The sequence below is a fragment of the Pinus tabuliformis genome, chromosome 4_1 (assembly GCF_031772625.1).
Source record: "Pinus tabuliformis cultivar Carrire ecotype Pingquan chromosome 4_1, CPIR1, whole genome shotgun sequence".
Taxonomy (NCBI): Eukaryota; Viridiplantae; Streptophyta; class Pinopsida; order Pinales; family Pinaceae; genus Pinus; species Pinus tabuliformis.
In genome coordinates this window covers 207,601,369-207,619,875 of record NC_142303.1, presented here as the reverse complement: position 1 = coordinate 207,619,875, position 18,507 = coordinate 207,601,369, and positions in this window count along the sequence as shown.

The following is an 18,507-nucleotide window of genomic DNA, read 5'->3' as shown; positions in this document are numbered from 1 at the left end:
CTCATGTTTGGAAAAAGTGGTGCTGGCTGAAAGTTGACCCCCCCTACCTCTTTTCCGGGCTGCCCTAGAATGGTTTCTAAACACAATCTTTATGTCGTCATAAGGTAGTTGGTAGATGTCTCCCCCAACCAAAAAATGGAGGGTATCTAGAAGGTCTTCAAGGACTCCTCGGAGCAGAACCAGCTTCAGAGATTCTGGGTCAAGTGTGCACCTAGCCCTTTTATAACTGAGTTGGAACCTTTCTTCATAGTCTTCTAAAGATTCATCACTTCCCATGGTCATCCGAAAGATTTCTCCCTTTGTTTCCTTTGACCTATAGTAATCCCGGTATTTGTTGTTAAAGGCTTGTTGCATCTGAGCCCAAGTTGTGATACTATTTCCAGGTAACCCCATGAACCAGCGTAGTGCTGCATCCTTGAGGGTAGAGGGAAAGAGTTTCAACTTTTGCTCGTCTTCTGCATAGTCATAAGTTCGACAAAGGACAACAAACTCAAACAAGAAGGTATCAGGGTCTTCAGTGGTCAATCCATGGAAGTGAGGTAAGGCCGAGGGACTTATGTTTTCATTTTTGTGTCCCCATTGGTCTCTCGGATGGGAAAGGTACCTTCTATTCTCTCCTCATTTCCTATACTGTTTCTGTGTTCCGCCATGGTCTCAGGAGGAATGTTTTCTTGCTCTTCTTTTGTTATAGGATCTTCGTATATCTCTGGAGGTTCACCTATAGGTTCTTCTAGATCACTGCCATCGAAGAAGAGAGAAGGGTGACTCAGTCATGTGGTGGGGGTGTTGGGTAAGAATTTTCTTGAATTGTCTCTGTTCCTATGAGGCACAAAAGGAAATCTTTTTGGTTGCTTTTTTGTTTTTTCTGCTTATACCTGCAAAACTGAAATTGATTGAACAAAAAATTGCAACTAACTAAAATAAACCTTGCTGGAATGAAGATTGCAGAATTGAAATGAAAGCAGGAAATGACTAATCTATGCTGCTGAAATGAAATTGCAGAAATGAAATGCTAGGCTACGCTTGCAGAATTGAAATTGCAAAATTGAAATGCTGATCTACACTTGCATAATTGAAATTGTAGAATTGAAATGCTAATCTATGAAAGCGGGAAATGTCTAATCTATGCTTGCTAAAATGAAATTGTAGAAATGGAAATGAAACAACTACTCTACTCTTGCTAAAATAAACTACTTAGCAGAAGGTTGTAGTAGAAAATAGAAGAAAAGCAGCAATCACAAATACTCTGACGCTTCCCCAGCAATGGCGCCAAAAAGATGGTGGGCTCCAGTATTGCAGCAATGATGCTGCAACTCCTGGGACTCCCTTCTTTACTTTTATCAACCCAGTTGTTCGTAACAAACTTGGAAGCGATAGTGCTATATGCACAAGTATTAGCTCTTGTTGCACGCTGTCACTTGATAAGCTGGCACAAGTTTGCTAGGAGCTTAAGCCAACTTCTATGAGCTCTTAGAAGAAGCTTTTAACTGTGATGGATGAAAGCTAACTCAAAAGAGGCTAATCTACTTGCAGGAAGAAGCTAAAAGCTGAAAGGAAATGGAAACCCTAGCAAACCCTAGTTTTACTAACTAACCCTACTGGTGCAAGAAAAGAGATGGATGTTGCTGAAATGGATGCCATTGACTCTTGGAAAGGTAAAATGCATGTGTCTAAGCTACTTCTGAAGGAAAATATGGAAAAAACATCTTTTTGTGTTTTTGAGTAATTTTGTAGAATTATTATGCATGTGCTTTAACGATTTTTTTGACTGTGCAGAGGTTGATTGGCGAAAGGAAATGGAGTGGGTGCTTGCAGGAGGTTGGGAAGTTGAGAAGAGGGCCTAAGGGGTCCCTAGCACCCTTCCAGAGAGTTTCACAGCAATCAGATCTCAAAAAACTTCTCACGTGAACTTCTACAAGAAGTCTGCAAGGGTTCTACAAGATGTTCTACAAGAAGTTCTATAGGAACGACCGAAAGAGGATTTTAGAGGATTGATGGAGAAAATATGGTGGGGAAGTGGAAATGAAGGGTGGATAAGGTTTTTAAGAGGTGTGGGACCTGGTAAATGAAGCTCAGGAGTGATGAAGATAGTTGGATTTGCTCAAGGATGGAGAAAGCAATGTTGCACAAAAATATAGAAATTAGGGCAAATCAGGAAAGTGTAGCGAATGGAGGGAAGGAATCTTGGATTAGGGGCTGGAACAGGTTGGATGATGGAGGAAGGGTAGGTAGGAATGTATTATAGGTACTCTGCACACTATTTTCCAAAACTAATCGAATAAAGACTAGAAAAAACAGAGATCTATCTACTTTGACCTAATCTGACCTAACAACCAGAAACATGATGAACATAAGTTTATAGACAGGAAATCATGCAAGAGAGCTATGTAAACTAAGCAAGAACAAATATAAACATGCAAGTACAACTAGTATCAACTTTTCCAACTAAAAATATAACACTAGCAATTGCATAGAAAGGCAAGAACAATGTTTTTGTGGCAGCAAGTATGCCTTAGTCTCAGCTCATGGTCCCAAGGAGAGAGAGATGAGATCAAGGATTGCTTGAGGGCCTTTTTTTAGATCTTTTCTGTTACCAAACTATCAAATCAACCTGAAGCATGAAAATCTATTTTAATCATCAAAATCAACCTAAGTAACAAAGCAAGATCTTAACCTAGATAACAGAAATTATTCTATGAATGCAAAGAAAACACATAAAAGTACACAAAGAAGGTACTGGAACTTGGGTTGGGCCCAACCCCAAGAGCTACAGTCTCCTAAGAAAGCTCAGAGCTGGTGCAAAGCGAAATTCATCTCCATTACTCAAAAAATAATAGTCATGTCACAAAACTGTTTACAGTAAGAGCTTGAAAATGAGCTGAAATGCAAAGCTGCACTCAAGTGCGAAAAAGAAGTGTTCAATAGCTAAACTACCAAGGCTTGAAGCCTTCCTACTTATGCAACATGAGGACTCCCAACAATCCTCCTTAACTTTAGGAGCTTGGCTGCTCAAGACTGCAGTTAATCAGCCACTTCACAAAACCTGCTCGGCTGCCCCTTGAAATAAACTTTGGTGGGCTATTGAACTCCGAGCTGACGGTGAAGAACTCGAGGAAGGGGTAATTTAGTGCAGGAGACACCCTTCCTACAAATCCTCAGCCTTGTTCCTTCGTATTTGGCTGTCAACTTGCTCATAAATGCTTGACCTTGGTCCAAAAGATGTCCAAAAATCTGCAATAAGCACGTATTAGACTTTGTGGTCAAGTGACTATTCTCATTCATCAATTAACATAAATATATTCAAAATCATGCATAAAACTATGAAGAATGGTGGATTAATCAAGAATAACAGGCAAAATGAGCCCATAAAGTTACCCATTTTTGGGGCTCATCAGTAACTCCATAAATGATGCATTTTATTAGGAAAATAATGAATATATATGAGGAGAGACTATTGGAATTAATATTTCAATGTCTCTTCATATTCTTATTTACATATTTAGGATATTTAGACTATTTTCTTCATCCCTAAAGATTAGGTGTCAACACTAATCATGTTCTATATGTCACGAATACCTACAAGGATTATGGTGCACCATAGGTCAGAGTAACCAACCAAAATTGAGGTAACTAGTTGATGTTGTTGATTGTGGTTAATCCGGATCATGAATCAAAAAACTCCCACAGAAGTCTAAAATCTAATAATTAAATGATGTTGATGCTAATGATGTATTTTTATAGCCCTTTCTTAGAGAAATTTTTCAACAAGAGAACACCTCGATAGTCATTATGAAGACTTCCTTAGCTAAGAGGGAGTGTTGAATTTTATTAGCTATGGCCGGCCTTCATAATTAATAATTTAACTCTTGAATTATGTAAGACATGTTCTTCATGTCATTTTAGTCCTTGAAATACATATAATGATTAATATAAGACATGTTCTTCATGTCGACTTCAAAAGAGAGAAAATTTTGAAATAGAATTTTTGGCTCTAAAACATAAAGTTAGCCCTTCAAGAAATTAGGTCGGCTTGCCCCTATGCTCACACCCATTTGGTTCATGAGAAAATTATATAAAGGTTTCATTCTCATCCTCATGCAAGCAATTCAGATCACCTGAGGTAGAAAGATAGGGTAAATATGAGACAGAGCATAGGATGAATTTGAGGTAGGGAGAAAGGAAAAATATGAGGCAGAGAAGGAACAAATATGCGGTAGAGTTTCTAGGCTTATCTAGGTAGCAAAACCAAGTTTTCCTGGGTGAAGAAGAAGGCCAAAATTCAGCCCTACCAAAGAAGACTAGGCAGAATTTGTTGGGCAATAGATTGACTTGTCTAGTGGGCAATTTGACCAAGTGTGACTAGGGATATCAATTTGACTTTATGTTTGACTTAAATGTAGCTCTGTTGACTTGAATAATTTCTCAAAGGAAAAGGTTGTTGGGTTTTCCCCCAAGTGGGTTTTCCCAAGGTAAATACTTATGTTTCTTGTTTGGCTGTCTCTTTATCATCCTATTGTCAATTTTTTTCTACTACTAAAGATCTTTTGTGTAATTGCTTTATGATGAATTTTAATGCAAGAAAACATTAACATAAGAAATCATAAGAAGTAATTATCAGTTAGAAGATCATATGGAAAATCAACAGTTTAAAAGTTTTATTTTTGAGCCATAATAATACAAGTTATATCCATCCAATCTCAAAGGATTGTATCTGGATTGAAACCAATTTGGGCATGTAGACTTTGGATCATCCGAATAACATATTGATCGCAAATTTCCGGTAATATGAATATTCCTTTTTTCAATTTAGAGGATCAAGAAAACATATGCTTAATCAACAACAAATATAATTTGTCACTTCCACCCAACCTCGAGAAAAGTGTGAAACCTTAGGGCATCATTGTTTTTACAAAACAAAACAAAAACAAAAAACAAAAAACAAAAAAAAATTGGTTATAGGTTCAGTACTTTATTCGTGAATGAGGTGTTGGGGCAGTAAGATATGAATGGTAATGCATGTTTAGGGGAAATATCAATGGAAGGGACATCTAGCTTGGTCAAAGATGATGAAAAGGCAAGTGAAGGGGATGTGGAGGCTTGACAACATCATGGCTTCCTCTCCATGTGCAAAACATGATGTTACTTACCTCCTCTAAGGACAAGTCTTAACCAAGAGTATTATGGTAAGAGTGACCATGGATATTGTTGAATTGATGATGGCTTATGATAGGAAAAAATAGCCACTTAGGACAATAAATGGGCTTGGTCAAATTTGTGGGGATATGGTTATATGTTTCAAAGGTTGGGTTTATATGTGCATAATGTTGGTTGATTGTCTTATTCTTCGTCATCTGGATTTTTCTCTCAACATGTCAATCTTGGGTAGAAATTCTTAGCTCAATAGACATTATTTGTCTTAATGGCATTTAAAGTAGACCATTAGCTTGAGGATTGTTTGTTTGGAAAGGATGGTGAGTAATAGGCCATATGAGATAGTGGATACCAATCAAGTGCTATGAGAACTATGTCCCTCCTCATAGTTGCTTAAGGAATATGCCAATGTCCTCAATGGTGGTAGAAATAACAACTTACAATAATCAATTTTCTATAGAGGTGGAGAGGGAAGTAAAGGAAATTGAAATTAAAGTCAAGGAAAAAAAGTGCCATGAATTCTATTGTTAAGTTAGATGAAGAGATATTCTATTGGGTTTCAAACATTGGTTTTTCACATAGAAAAGGCACCAAATAATTGAAGCTCGTGGATATGTACTAGCATATGAATATATTCATTGCCATCACTATGGTAGTAAGAGGCTCCTAGATGAATCAAATCCTCATCAAATTGGACCAACTAGACCATAAATATGAGAACTTAATCAATGCAATTTGGACATTGGATGCAAGAAGTGAGGAACATTTTATAGGTTTAATATTTGTAGTCAACAAGGTGATGAAAAACTACATTTTTTGCAGTGTTTGTGGAAATGGAGATTAGTGTTTGTTACAAAAATAAATTGGAAAAGTAGGACCTAGGAGGGTTTTATTTGTGTGATTTTATATGCTAAGGTACTTGGAAAGGAAGTAGGGATTAGCAGTACAATGCAAAGAAAAGTCAGTGATTTTGTTTTACCATTAATTTTGTTCTATTGTTGAAGATCTTATGTGTAATTGCTTTATGATAAATTTGAAAGCAAGAAAAGAATAATGTGAGAAATCATTAGAAGTAATTATCAATTAGAAGATCCTATGAAAAATCAATAGTTTAAAAGTTTTATTTCCAAGCCATAGTAATACAAGTTATATCTGGCCAGTACTCTTGAAGGATTGTATCCAGATCGAAACCAATCCGGACATGCAGACTTTGGATCATCCGGATTACATATGGATCCCAAATTTCGGGTAATATGATTTTATTTTATTTATTTTTTTCAGTGTAGAGGATCAAGAGAACATAGGCTTAATTGGTAATAAATATAATTTGTCACTTCTACGGAACCATTAGAAAAGAGTGACATCGTGTGGCATCATTGTTTTTACAAACAAAAGAAAAATAAAAACTTTTGGTTAAAAGTTTAGTACTTTATTCGTGAATGAGGTGTTGGGGCAGTAAGATATGAATGGTAATGTGTATTTGGGGGGAATATTGATGGAAGGGACATCTGGCATGGTCAAGGGTGATGAAGAGACAAGTGAGGGGGATGTGGAGGCTTGACACCATCATGGCTTCCTCTCCATGTGCAAAACATCATGTTACTTACCTCCTCTAAGGACACATCTAAATCAAGAGTATTATGGTAAGAGTGACCATGGATATTGTTGAATTTATGATGACTTAAGGCAGGAAAAAATAGCCACTCAAGGCAATAAATGGGCTCGGCCAAATTTGTGGGGATATGGTTATATGTTTTAACGGTTGTGGGTTTTTATGAGCATAATGTTGGTTGATAGTCTTTCTCTTCATCATTTAAATTTTTCTTTCAACATATTAATCTTAGGTAGCAACTCTTAGCTCACTAGACACGATTTGTCTCAATGGTATTTAAAATGGACCACTAACTTGAGGATTGTTTATTTGGAAAGGATGGTGAGTAAGAAGCCATATGAGATAGGGGATACCAATTAAGTGTTATGAGAACTATGTCCCTCCTCATAGTTGCTTAAGTAATATGGCAATGCCCTCAATGGTGGTAGCAATAACAACTTACAATAATCAATTTTCTATAGAGGTAGAGAAGGAAGTAAAGGAAATTGAAATTAAATTCAAGGAAAAAAAGTGGCATGACCTATAGTGTTAAATTAGATGAAGAGATATTCCATTGGATTTTCACATAACAAAGGCACCAAATAATTGAAGCTTACGGATATGTACTAACATACGAAGATATTCATTACCATCACTATGGAAGTAAGAGGCTCCTAGATGAATCAAATCCTCACCAAATTGAACCAACTGTACCATAAATATGAGAACTTAAACAATGAAATTTGGACATTGGATGTAAGAAGTGAGGAACATTTTATAGGTTTAATATTTGTAGTCAACAAGGTGATGAAAAACTATTTTTTTTAAGTGTTCCTGGAAATGGAGATTAATGTTTGTTACAAAAATGTATTGAAACAACAAGATTTAAGAGGTTTTTTTTCGTGATTTTACAAGCTAAGGGATTTGGGAAGGAAGTAGGGATTAGAGGCACAATGCAAATTTTCTCATTTTTTAATTAAAGTTCCATTTATGAATTTTTGAAAACCAAAAAAATGAGGTTCATTTTTAACAAAGTTGCCTTCATTGATAAGGTTATGGACACCACTGCATTAAAAATTATTCCAAATAACTATGGCATAATAAATTTGAGTTTATTAATGAATAATTTGGCTTTTTATTCTTTCAATGGAGTAAAAAAAAATTGGAAACTTTGGAATTTTAACCATTTTTTGGAAGGGAAAATTTGAGTAATTAGGAATTTTAAATAAATAATTTTTTTTTGTATATATAGTGTAAAAACTTATTATAATTTAGAAAATTAGTAGTGGGATAGTAAGAAGACAGTTATGATTGATAAAACTAAGTTACATAGAAAATAGGTTCATACTAATAAGGCCTCAAGACGATTGGGAGCAGAGAAGCTAGGGTTGGAGTTGAAGATAGGGTTTTGGATTTAGGGTACCATGGCGGGGAGTGCAGGGGGGAGTGCTACTCCCTCCTACAACCAGGCAGTCACAGGAGGAAATCAAAATGCAGGAAAGAAAAATTTTAAAAAACCACTGGACAAGATCTCATAAACCAGAAGTCAGGGGACATATGGAAGAAGCGGAGATCAGAATCAGGAAGGGGATCAATAGGAAACGAGAAAAGAAAAGGAGATTGGATGCAGTAGTGAAAAATCGGCTTCCAGAAAGACCCTTGGAGTCTGCAAGCCCAAGTCAGGCATTATTCCTCGGGTCGTATTAAGTGACCCAATGATACAAGCTCATAGAGATCATATGACGAAGCATGCAATTATATGCAAGTTCATGGGGCTATGGCCGACGGAAAGGGCTTTACATGTCTGGATAAGGAGCCATTGGAAGCCAAAGGGGGAAATACATTTACATCTGGGTTCTAATGGTTGGACTCTACATGCGGCCATGGATGATGAACTTTTTCCTGGAACGTGAAACATTCACTTCAGTACCGGTTTGGATCAGACTATATTCCCTTCCCCTGGATTATTGGTTGCCATAATCTTTGAAAACCATAGGAAACAAGCTGGGACATTTTCTAAGAATCTCAGAGGCAACTCTGAAAGGGAGATATGCCTCCTTTGCCCAAATATGTGTGGAAATGGATCTATCTAGAGCCCTGCCGGAAGCGATCATTTTAGAAGTATATGATGAAGAATGGGTGCAGACAGTGGACTATGATCACATACCATTCAGATGTCACAAATGCCATGAACATGGGCATCTATATAGAGACTGCCCTATAATCAACAAGGAAGATAATCAAAAAACCACTGTCGAAAGAGACCACGAGGGTTTCACCAAAGTTGGGAGTAAAGGAAAAGGAGGAAAGCGTCCACACAAGAAGGCAAATGAGGACAAACACAAAAGACAAAATAGCTTCAAGATCCTGGAGGAAGAAGAGGGGAACAAGGAGACAGTCCAGGACATGGAGAATGTAACAAAAGAACAGGATAGGGTAGCTAACATGGAGGATATCACAGTAGACAACCAGCAAAAGGATGATCTACCAAGCCTGATGGAGATTAGTAGGGACTAGGAGATGACTCCAAGTGAAGCAGGTATAGAGGACCATGACTTATAGGAGATTCTGGATAAGGAAAATCCAGATCTAAAGAAATTTCTGGAACAAGGTAAAAAACTAGGGGTGGACTCCGTGCCAAAAGAGGACTATGATAGAGTACAACAGCTCTTTCTCTGGAGGTCACAAGCAAAGGGAGCGGGAGTCAAAAGAAATCATGAAATCCAGGAGCCAAGTGGGGTCAAGATGATGGAGAATCCTCAGGCACAATCTCCAAAGAACTCAGGTAGGAAAAGAGGAAGAAAGAGGCAGAATGAACTGCTGAACGAATGTGGAAAACTGTTGATCAACTCAGGTAAGATGAAAGATCTTACCAGTTATTCCTTTACTAATATTTCTTAATGAAGTTCACAACCTGGAACATTAGAGGAATAGGTAATAGAAGGAAACAAAGAAATCTTAGTAACAGAATGAAAGAAGAAAAACCAGACATGGTTTTTATTCAAGAGACAAAATGTTCGATGGAAAAGATAAGAGATATTCATAATAAGTGGTTATTCAATTATGAGTATTTAGAGGTCAAGGCAGATCATTCAGCGGGGGGGATTCTCACTTTGTGGGACCCACAAAAATTGGGAATTTTGGATGCTGAAGCATCCAGGAACTACCTTTCCCTGATATGTCAACCTGTAGGGGACAAGGAGATATACATGATTACGAATGTTTATGGACCTCAAAAGCTAGCAAGCTCAAGCTTCTCACTTCCCTGGAGGAACTTAGAGCGAGACATCCCACTCTTCCCTAGATCGTAGCAGGATATTTCAATATGATAAGATCTCTTTTGGAAAAAAAAGGAGGCACTAGACAGCTAGGCAGAGACTCCATGGCCTTCCAGAACTTCATTAGGAACATGAGGCTGGTGGATACTGAAACTTTAAATGGAACCTTCACTTGGAACAACAAAAGGGGAGGGCCCATCAAGTTGCTTCCAAACTTAATAGATTCATGATTTCAGAGGACCTCTTTCTCTAAGGACCTACCATGACAGTCTCCATTCTGCCCTTTGGAGGATCAGATCATTGGCCTGTACAACTAGAAGCCACCTTTATGTGCACTCCAAGAAACAAACCTTTCAGTTTGAAAATGCCTGGCTCTCACATCCTAATTTCACTAATAATGTTGAGACATGGTGGAGAGTGGAGCTGAATATTTAGGGTTCAAAAATGTATATGCTCCAGCAGAAACTTAAACATATAAAATCCTGTCATAAAGTTTGGAACAAAAATGAATTTGGAGATATCTTCAAAGCCAAAAGTGAAACTGAACTGAAACTCTAGGAGATCAACCAGATCATCATCATAGATGGCTTCACCGAAGAGAGGAAAAAATTAACTCTCTCTACAAGAAGAATCGGAGAACCGATGCTTACAAGAAGAAATTTTTTGGAGGCAAAAATCAAGAATACAATGGATTAAAGAGGGAGAAAGAAACACAAAATTTTCCCACAAAACCACCATATCTCATAGGGCACACAACAAAATCACAAAGATCAAAGATTCTCAAGGCATTAAGCTAGTTTCTCACAGTGATATGGAATCGGTCCTTATTCAGCACTTATGCAACATTGCACAGGAGCCTCTGGAGGACAGATCTAGGTTCATTGAACATTTCACTCAATATATCCCTCAGCTGGTTACTAGAGAGGAGAACCACAATCTCAACAGGCCAGTTTCAGAAGAGGAGGTCAGTGAAGTGATTAATGAAATGCAGAATGGAAAAGCACCAGGCCCGGATGGATTCAATGTAGATTTCTTCAAGGCCTGTTGGGAAACTGTCAAACCTGATATCCTCGAGGTGGTGAAAGACTCAAGAAGATCCAAAAGGTACTAAAGGCTCAGAATGCATCCTTCATAGCTCTGATCCCAAAGCAGGAAAATTCCATGACTCCGGATGGTTTTCGGCCCATAGCCTTATGTAATGTGGTGTATAAAATTATCTCCAAAGTAACATCCAATCGACTCAAACCACTTCTACCCTCTCTCATTTCGGAGGAACAAACAGGCTATGTGGAGGGAAGACAAATCCTCAACAATATCATCCAAGCTCATGAGGTGGTACACTCTCTCAAAAGAAACAAACAAGCTAGCATGATCATTCAGTTGGACCTCGCGAAAGCCTATGACAAATTGAGCTAGGCTTACATAAGAGCAATTCTAAAAGCCTACGGTTTTGATCAGAACTGGATAAGATGGGTCATGGCATTAGTTACCTCAACTAGTTTTTCCATACTGCTTAATGGAGCTCCTTCAAGGACCTTCACTCCCTCTAGAGGGCTCAAACAAGGAGATCCGCTTTCACCGTTCCTCTTCATCCTCATGATGGAAGGGCTAGGTAGAGCGATTAAGATGGAAAATGTTGAAGGAAGAATTCAGGGTATCAAACTTACCGAAGATGGAGATGCAAACACTCATCAACAATTTGTAGATGATACTATGTTGTAGGGCATACCTATCATCAGGGAGGCCAGAGCAATCAAAAATATCTTAAATGACTTTGCTATGGCAGCAAGCACTGAGGTAAGCCTTAACAAGTCCAAAGTTTTTTTCTTTAACACTAATATTTCCATTCAGAGAAATATTACTAGAATTCTTGGATTTCAAAGAGAACAACTAACTTTCAAATATCTTAGCATTCCTCTTACTGACAAACTGCTAAGCAAGAAAGTGTGGGAACCCATTTTAAATCAACTTCAGGACAAGATCAAAAAATGGAGATGTAGATGACTAAATCTGGCAGGACGCCTTGTACTGACACAGGCGGTCCTACAGGCCATTCCCATTTTTATGTTTTCAGCTCTTCCTGCTCCTCAAGGTATCAAGTAGCTAATAAGAAGCATTCAAAGGGACTTTCTGTGGGGCAGAGGGGAAGAGAAAAAGAAGTGGGCTTTAGTAGCCTGGGACAAGCTTTGTAAGCCCAAGAGCCATGGTGGTTTGGGGCTTCATGATCCTGAGACCCTCAGCAAAGTCTCGGGAGCCAAGCTTTGGTGGAGATGGATTAAGGAACCGAATGCCCCCTGGGCTAAGCTTTGGAAACAAAAATATGCCAAGCACTAGTAGGAAAAGGATCATATTAGAATGTTAGGGCAAATCAGGGGCTCCCATATTTGGAACCTTGCCTGGGATAATAAAAACATTGTTCAGCACCATTGTTTTTGGGAAATTTGGGCAGGGGATCTTGCTCGATTTTGGGAGGATAACTGGCAACAGGAACCCAACCTTTATAGGGATGAATTTTCAGATCTCAAAAATGACACAGACAACAAAGGTATGGTTCTGGTAAAAGACTTCTGGGATCAGGAAAGGAACAATGGAAAATGGAGGGAGTGGAAGGATCTAGGATACAGTGATGAAAACTAGCTGAAAACCAAGGCAGAAGCCCTCACCCAGGAGCTCGAGCACAGAAGGATTCTTATCTCTTCCTCAATGGATCAATTAAGATGGGGAAAGAACACTGAAGGCAACTTTAACCTCAAAGAGGCCAAACGAGAAGTCACAGGATTTAACTTTGTGAATCTTGATCAGATCTAGAAGAAACTCTGGAAAAGTTCGCATTGGATGAAAATAAAGCTTTTCATTTGGCTAGTGCATCAAAGGAAGATCTTAACTTGGGAGAATCTCCTCAAGAAAGGCATCATTGGTCCTTCCAAGTGTTACCTTTGTGGTGCGCATGAGGAGACGATTGAACACCTTCTCAACCTCTGTCCATTCACTTCCAAGGTGTGGGACTGGGTCACTGCTATCTTTAGACAAAATGATAGGGACAGTCTCATCATATCCAACACTCTAAAGAACTAGAGGAAGAACTTCTCAGGGAAAGAGATAGTTAATAAAGCCTGGATTCTGGCTCCAGGTTTTGTTATTTAGCATGTGTGGAAAGAATGCAACAGTCGAATCTTCAAAAACAAAACTCACAGGCCCCAACACATAATTGAGCAAATTCTAAGGCAGCTCAAAGACACAGTTAGAAGCTTGCTGAGGACCCTTCCTAAAGATCCTCCCCTGCCCCATGAGGAGAGAATTTTACTTCACTTGGGGCTCCAGTCTATTAATCCTCTGGAAATAATGAAGACAATGAACCTTCTAAACACATGCGCTACCATTTGGAAGCCTCCTCCTTATGGTTTCTTAAAAATCAATATTGATGGAGCAGCTAAGGGCAACCCAGGATTAGTAGGCTTTGGGGGTGCCATAAGAGATGATCAAGGAAAAATACAGATGATCTTCCATGGCCACTTGGGGAAGGCTACAAACAACATGGCTGAGCTCATGGCATTAGAGCAATGCTTGGAAATCCTGGTGAATTCAGGTTCACACAATGTTATAATTGAAGCGGATTTGGAATTAATTATTAGAGCGGCTAAGAAGATTAGTAATGGAACCTCTCCAAATAAAGTGTCGAAGCACTAGAAGCTCTTGCAGGTTTTTTACCGCATCTATTCTCACATGTGAACCCTCAAAACTGTCAGATTTTCTCATGTGAAAAGGAAGGCTAATACTTTATCGGATTGGTTGGCGAATGAAGGAGTCACAAATAGGGATAGGGATTCTAGGTATGCTTGGGATTCGCTTCCCCCAGGTAAATTGCAGGAGGACTGTCTATGTAACGCTACCCAGGATATGGAACTATGGACTAACAGGGAGGATTAGAGGAACCCTGAAGACTAGCGGGAGGTTGGAGGACTCCATATAGTCCAACCCGTCATGGTTCGGTGATTTTCCAAGGTTAGGATTCCCTTTGATTGAATGAAGAATGGTTTGATTCGGACTGTTCCACAGGGCGGGGTAGCCCTCGTCATTTGGCTTAGATGGTGGTTGACAAAGAATCCAGGTTCCCGTGATTGGCTCAAGTACTGCCCACTAGAAAGAATTAAGGGACAACACGTGGCGAACAGTCAGGTGGGTTTTTATGCGAGTCAACTGGTCCAATACCACAAGCGGTATATCGGGCGGGGTCTGAACGGTTTCCGATTTTTCTGTGTTTGGCTCTGATTCCACTCTTTGAGCGACACGTTGCGGAACGAGGAGAGAGAAAACCGCCCTCATTGGGCGGTTAACTCTCACGTTTCTTGTCCTTTCGATATCCATGATGACCGTTGGATCTTAATTAGTGGATCAACGGTGGCGATTTTGTATGCGCGTTGGTCAGACCCGAAAAATATTTAGAGTGTTATGCTTTAACTTCCTTCAGGTCCGTTTGTCCATTTGTCAGTTTGTCAGTTTGTCAGTTTTCAGTGTGACTTGTGGTGGGACCTCTTGTGGTTCCATGGCGGGTTTTGGACTTGCCCTCCAAGGTTTACTATGCTCCTTGTGCTTTGTTTGGCGGTTCTCCCCGGTTTTCCAGTTTAGGTTCTCTTAGTTTTGGGAGATTGGATTGGTTTGCCCTGCCCAGTTGACTGTTGAACTCTCACAGAGCGGGTGTGGCTCCTTGTAACTTATGTATATTTGACTAAGTTTAATAGAAGGTCCTACTCTTACTTGATAAAAAAGAAAAAAAAAAGACAGTTATTACCAGAAAAAATTGTAATAATTAAACAAAAATTAGCTATATGGATATTAATATATCAAAATATGTTTTTAGATAAAAAAAATAAAAAATTATTTTTATAGTATAAGATTTATACTCTATAGTTTTATTTATAAATATGTAAAACTTGTATATATTAAATAAAATGATGAAAACTATTTTTATAGTATAAGGTTTATATAAAATATAGATTCGTTTATCAAAGTGCAAATTTTATAAATATTAATTTAGATTTATTTTAATTTTCAATTATCTAGACAAATCAAATTTTTGGAGGTGTAAATATATTTTTGAACTCAAAATTTGACTAAAGGTTTACAAAGAGATTTGATGTCTCTCAACTCTCAACTACATTTGGGGTGTAATTATTATAATGTTCTTTCCATATTAATCAATTCACATTTGTATTTGCTTTTTTCCTTAAATTACATGTAATAAATACATTATAATATTTTTCATATTTCATTCTTAAAATTTTATTGGCTACTTTTAATTACAATAAATATAACGCCAATAAAAATGAAAACATTTTAACTTTCATTTTTTATCTACATAACCTAGAATCTCATGATTATTGAAAATAAAATTTTGAAAACTTATCTTTTTAATATTAATAAGAATTCAATCTTGCTATTGTGCTCTTTTATGTGACTAATTGTTCACTATTAGATTCTCATGGAAATGATATCTATCAATATTCTAGCCTTCCATGTTAATAAATATGAAGAAATATTCCCCATATGATCATGCTATATCAAACAAATCATATTAATATATGTGCACATAAACAAATTTATACTTTTATTTTTTTTTTAATGAAATATGTATACAATAAATTAATGTGACAACATCTCCTATATTAAATTGTAAAACAAATCTACAATTAAAATAATTAAATTCAAAATATATTTCCTTCCTTAAAATAAATAGTTTCAACACATATTCTTAGATATAAAATACGTAAGCATTGATTTCAAAGTTAAATTTAAAAAAAATCTCACCCATAAAGAAGATAATGTATTCTTGCTTAAGCAATTATTTGACAACTAAAGCTAACTGACAAACTTTGCATTGAATGTGGCCTTGTGAGTGGGGACTCTGGTTCCCCAAGGTTAGTGGTTTAAGTCCTCCCCAGGTTAACAATGTACATAAACTCAATATTAATAAAATCTTATTGTAACTATTATATTGTATTATTCTCTAAGAGTTTTTTTATTAAATTGTAAGTTGTTGTGTTGTGCATATTTTATTATACATTTTTCTAATGTCACGAAAATAGAGTGCTCATAAATCTTATTGTAACTATTATATTTTATTCTTCTCTAACAAATTAAACATTAATAATGTGTGCATGAGATTAGAGGATTGAGACACTCATGGACCAAAGTGGACCATTAGGCAAATGAAGAATTATAAAAGAAATGTTAACTTTTATTAATATATTAAACTTTTCAATGCATCAAAAATGATGAGTACATTGGACAATAATCACAATCCCAAAATTAGAAAAATTAAATTGATATAAAAATAAAGGTTGCAAGCAAATCCTCTGTAAAGCATAACATATATACAAATGGACAATAACATTAAAATTCATTTATGAACTACTTCATCTGTGTGGGACCATAGTAATATAAACATTTAAGATAATAATAAACTAAACACATAAGTGTAGTCCATAGAAATGGACAATAACATTAAAAATCATTTATTAACTGCTTCATCGATGTGAAATACTTCATCTATGTGGGACCACAACAATATAAAACCTTAAGATAATAATAAACAAAGCACACTAGTGTAGTCTAGCTTTGAACAAATTTTATTTGTGTTCTAGGTAATTTAAATTTTATGAAAAAACTATAATTTGTATTTAAAAGAAAATTCAAAAAATAGGTATATTTATAAAGGAAAATAATTAACAGTTTGTTATCAAAATCTTTAAAATTTACAAATTGCGTAACTTTTTTCCCTTTAGAAAAATCGTAATTTTATTCATAGGACAAAATTACATGTTGTAGATGCTAAAGAGCATATGCATATAAGTTGTTTCTGTTTTCACAGGAAACATAAAAAAATTAAAAAATTACAGCTAGCCTATTCTTTTCTACCTTTCTTCTTTTCCACTTTTCGCCAACCTTCAGTGTTGGGAGTGGATGTTACAATGGCCAGCTGACTTTCATTAGTATTTATGGGGTATTATTTGTTGAAGTCCAATCCTTTTGATCCATGAGCTCATTTGTTGCCCCTTACTTCCATTTGTCTCTTGTTGCTACGGGGGATTTTTGGGCCCCAAGTTGCAAGGATTGGTGGGGTTTTTATCTTCCTTGTGTGTGTTGCTCTGGCCCTTTTGTGCATCCAGTTCTGCTTTATTTCCTGTTGTTTCTGCTTCTTCTTCTAAGGGGTCTATGTACTGTCATCCTTTTGGCTTTTTCTATTGCTTCCTATTCCATTTGGGGTCTTTTTTTGCCTGTGGACAAGCACTATGGAGGTGGCATGTTTGTAAACATCCACGACATTGAAAAGCTGTATTTTTGTAGTCTAATGGTTGAGTCCATTGTGTATTATTGAAATTCAATGTAATATTGTCTGGTAGTCCTTGGCTGAGATCTACTTCAACACATATTCTTGCAAAAGTAAATATTCCCCTTGTAAGTTTGTCCCCATCAATCTTTAGGAACTTACCCAGGGAGTTCCCAATGGCAATCAAAACATTATGATGCTAGAAGTGTAATGGAAGGTTGTGCAACCTGACCCAAACTGGCATTTTTAATACCACCATAGTGTTGGAATCGAACTCTGGGAACCAAGGGGTCATGAAGAGTCCAACATTGCCCAAGAACCATGGTACATTGTTAAGGATATGTTCCCGTTCTTGTGTTGTGTGGAATCTGACTATGAAGAACCCCTTGGGGCATAGGTATATTTCACAGTTTGGTGACCATGCAGTAGAAATCCATTGGTGTAACACATTAGATTTTGGCCAAAATCCATTAAATCTACTTAATATAACTACGTTGTTATAGAGATATAAATATATATCATTTACCTTAGGCATTGAGGCCGTGAGAACAGGATTCTCAGATTTTTGTTCCACAATGTAGGGCCCTGGTAGATCGGGCAATGTTGTTGGTTTGGTTTGTGCTCTTTCCTTTCCTTTGATTGCATCTTTAAAAGAGCTTGTGCTCTTTGAACTGGTTCCAGAGCATCCGCCCCGCAAACGCAGATTGATTATGATAGTTGAATCTTTGACAATACCGTAATCCTGAAGTGTGTGGTTATCCTGCAGGTTGTGTCCTAAATAAATCAGATTTTGACTGCTTGCTAGTATACTGAGGTGAATCTGTATTTCATGCCTTAAGTCTTGGATCCTCATCCCCTTCTGGAGCTTCCAGCAGATATGTATTCCCTCCAACGTTTTGATGAATATTTGTATCGAGTCCACCTTAGTAGTGTGTGAATGTGTCTGAGAAGGTGTTCGATCTGTTTCCAATGTGTCTGGATCTGTTAGATCTAGGCATATCAGTGTTTTTTTGGGTTCATGCTTCGTCAGATCTGGGCCCTGTGCTACCCAAATCTTCCATAGGGGTTCTCTTTTGCCTTTTGTCCTTGGATCCATTGGTCGATAGCAGACATAGTCAAAACGTTTGCAGGTTTTTGGGTCTAACCCGAATATGAGCCAA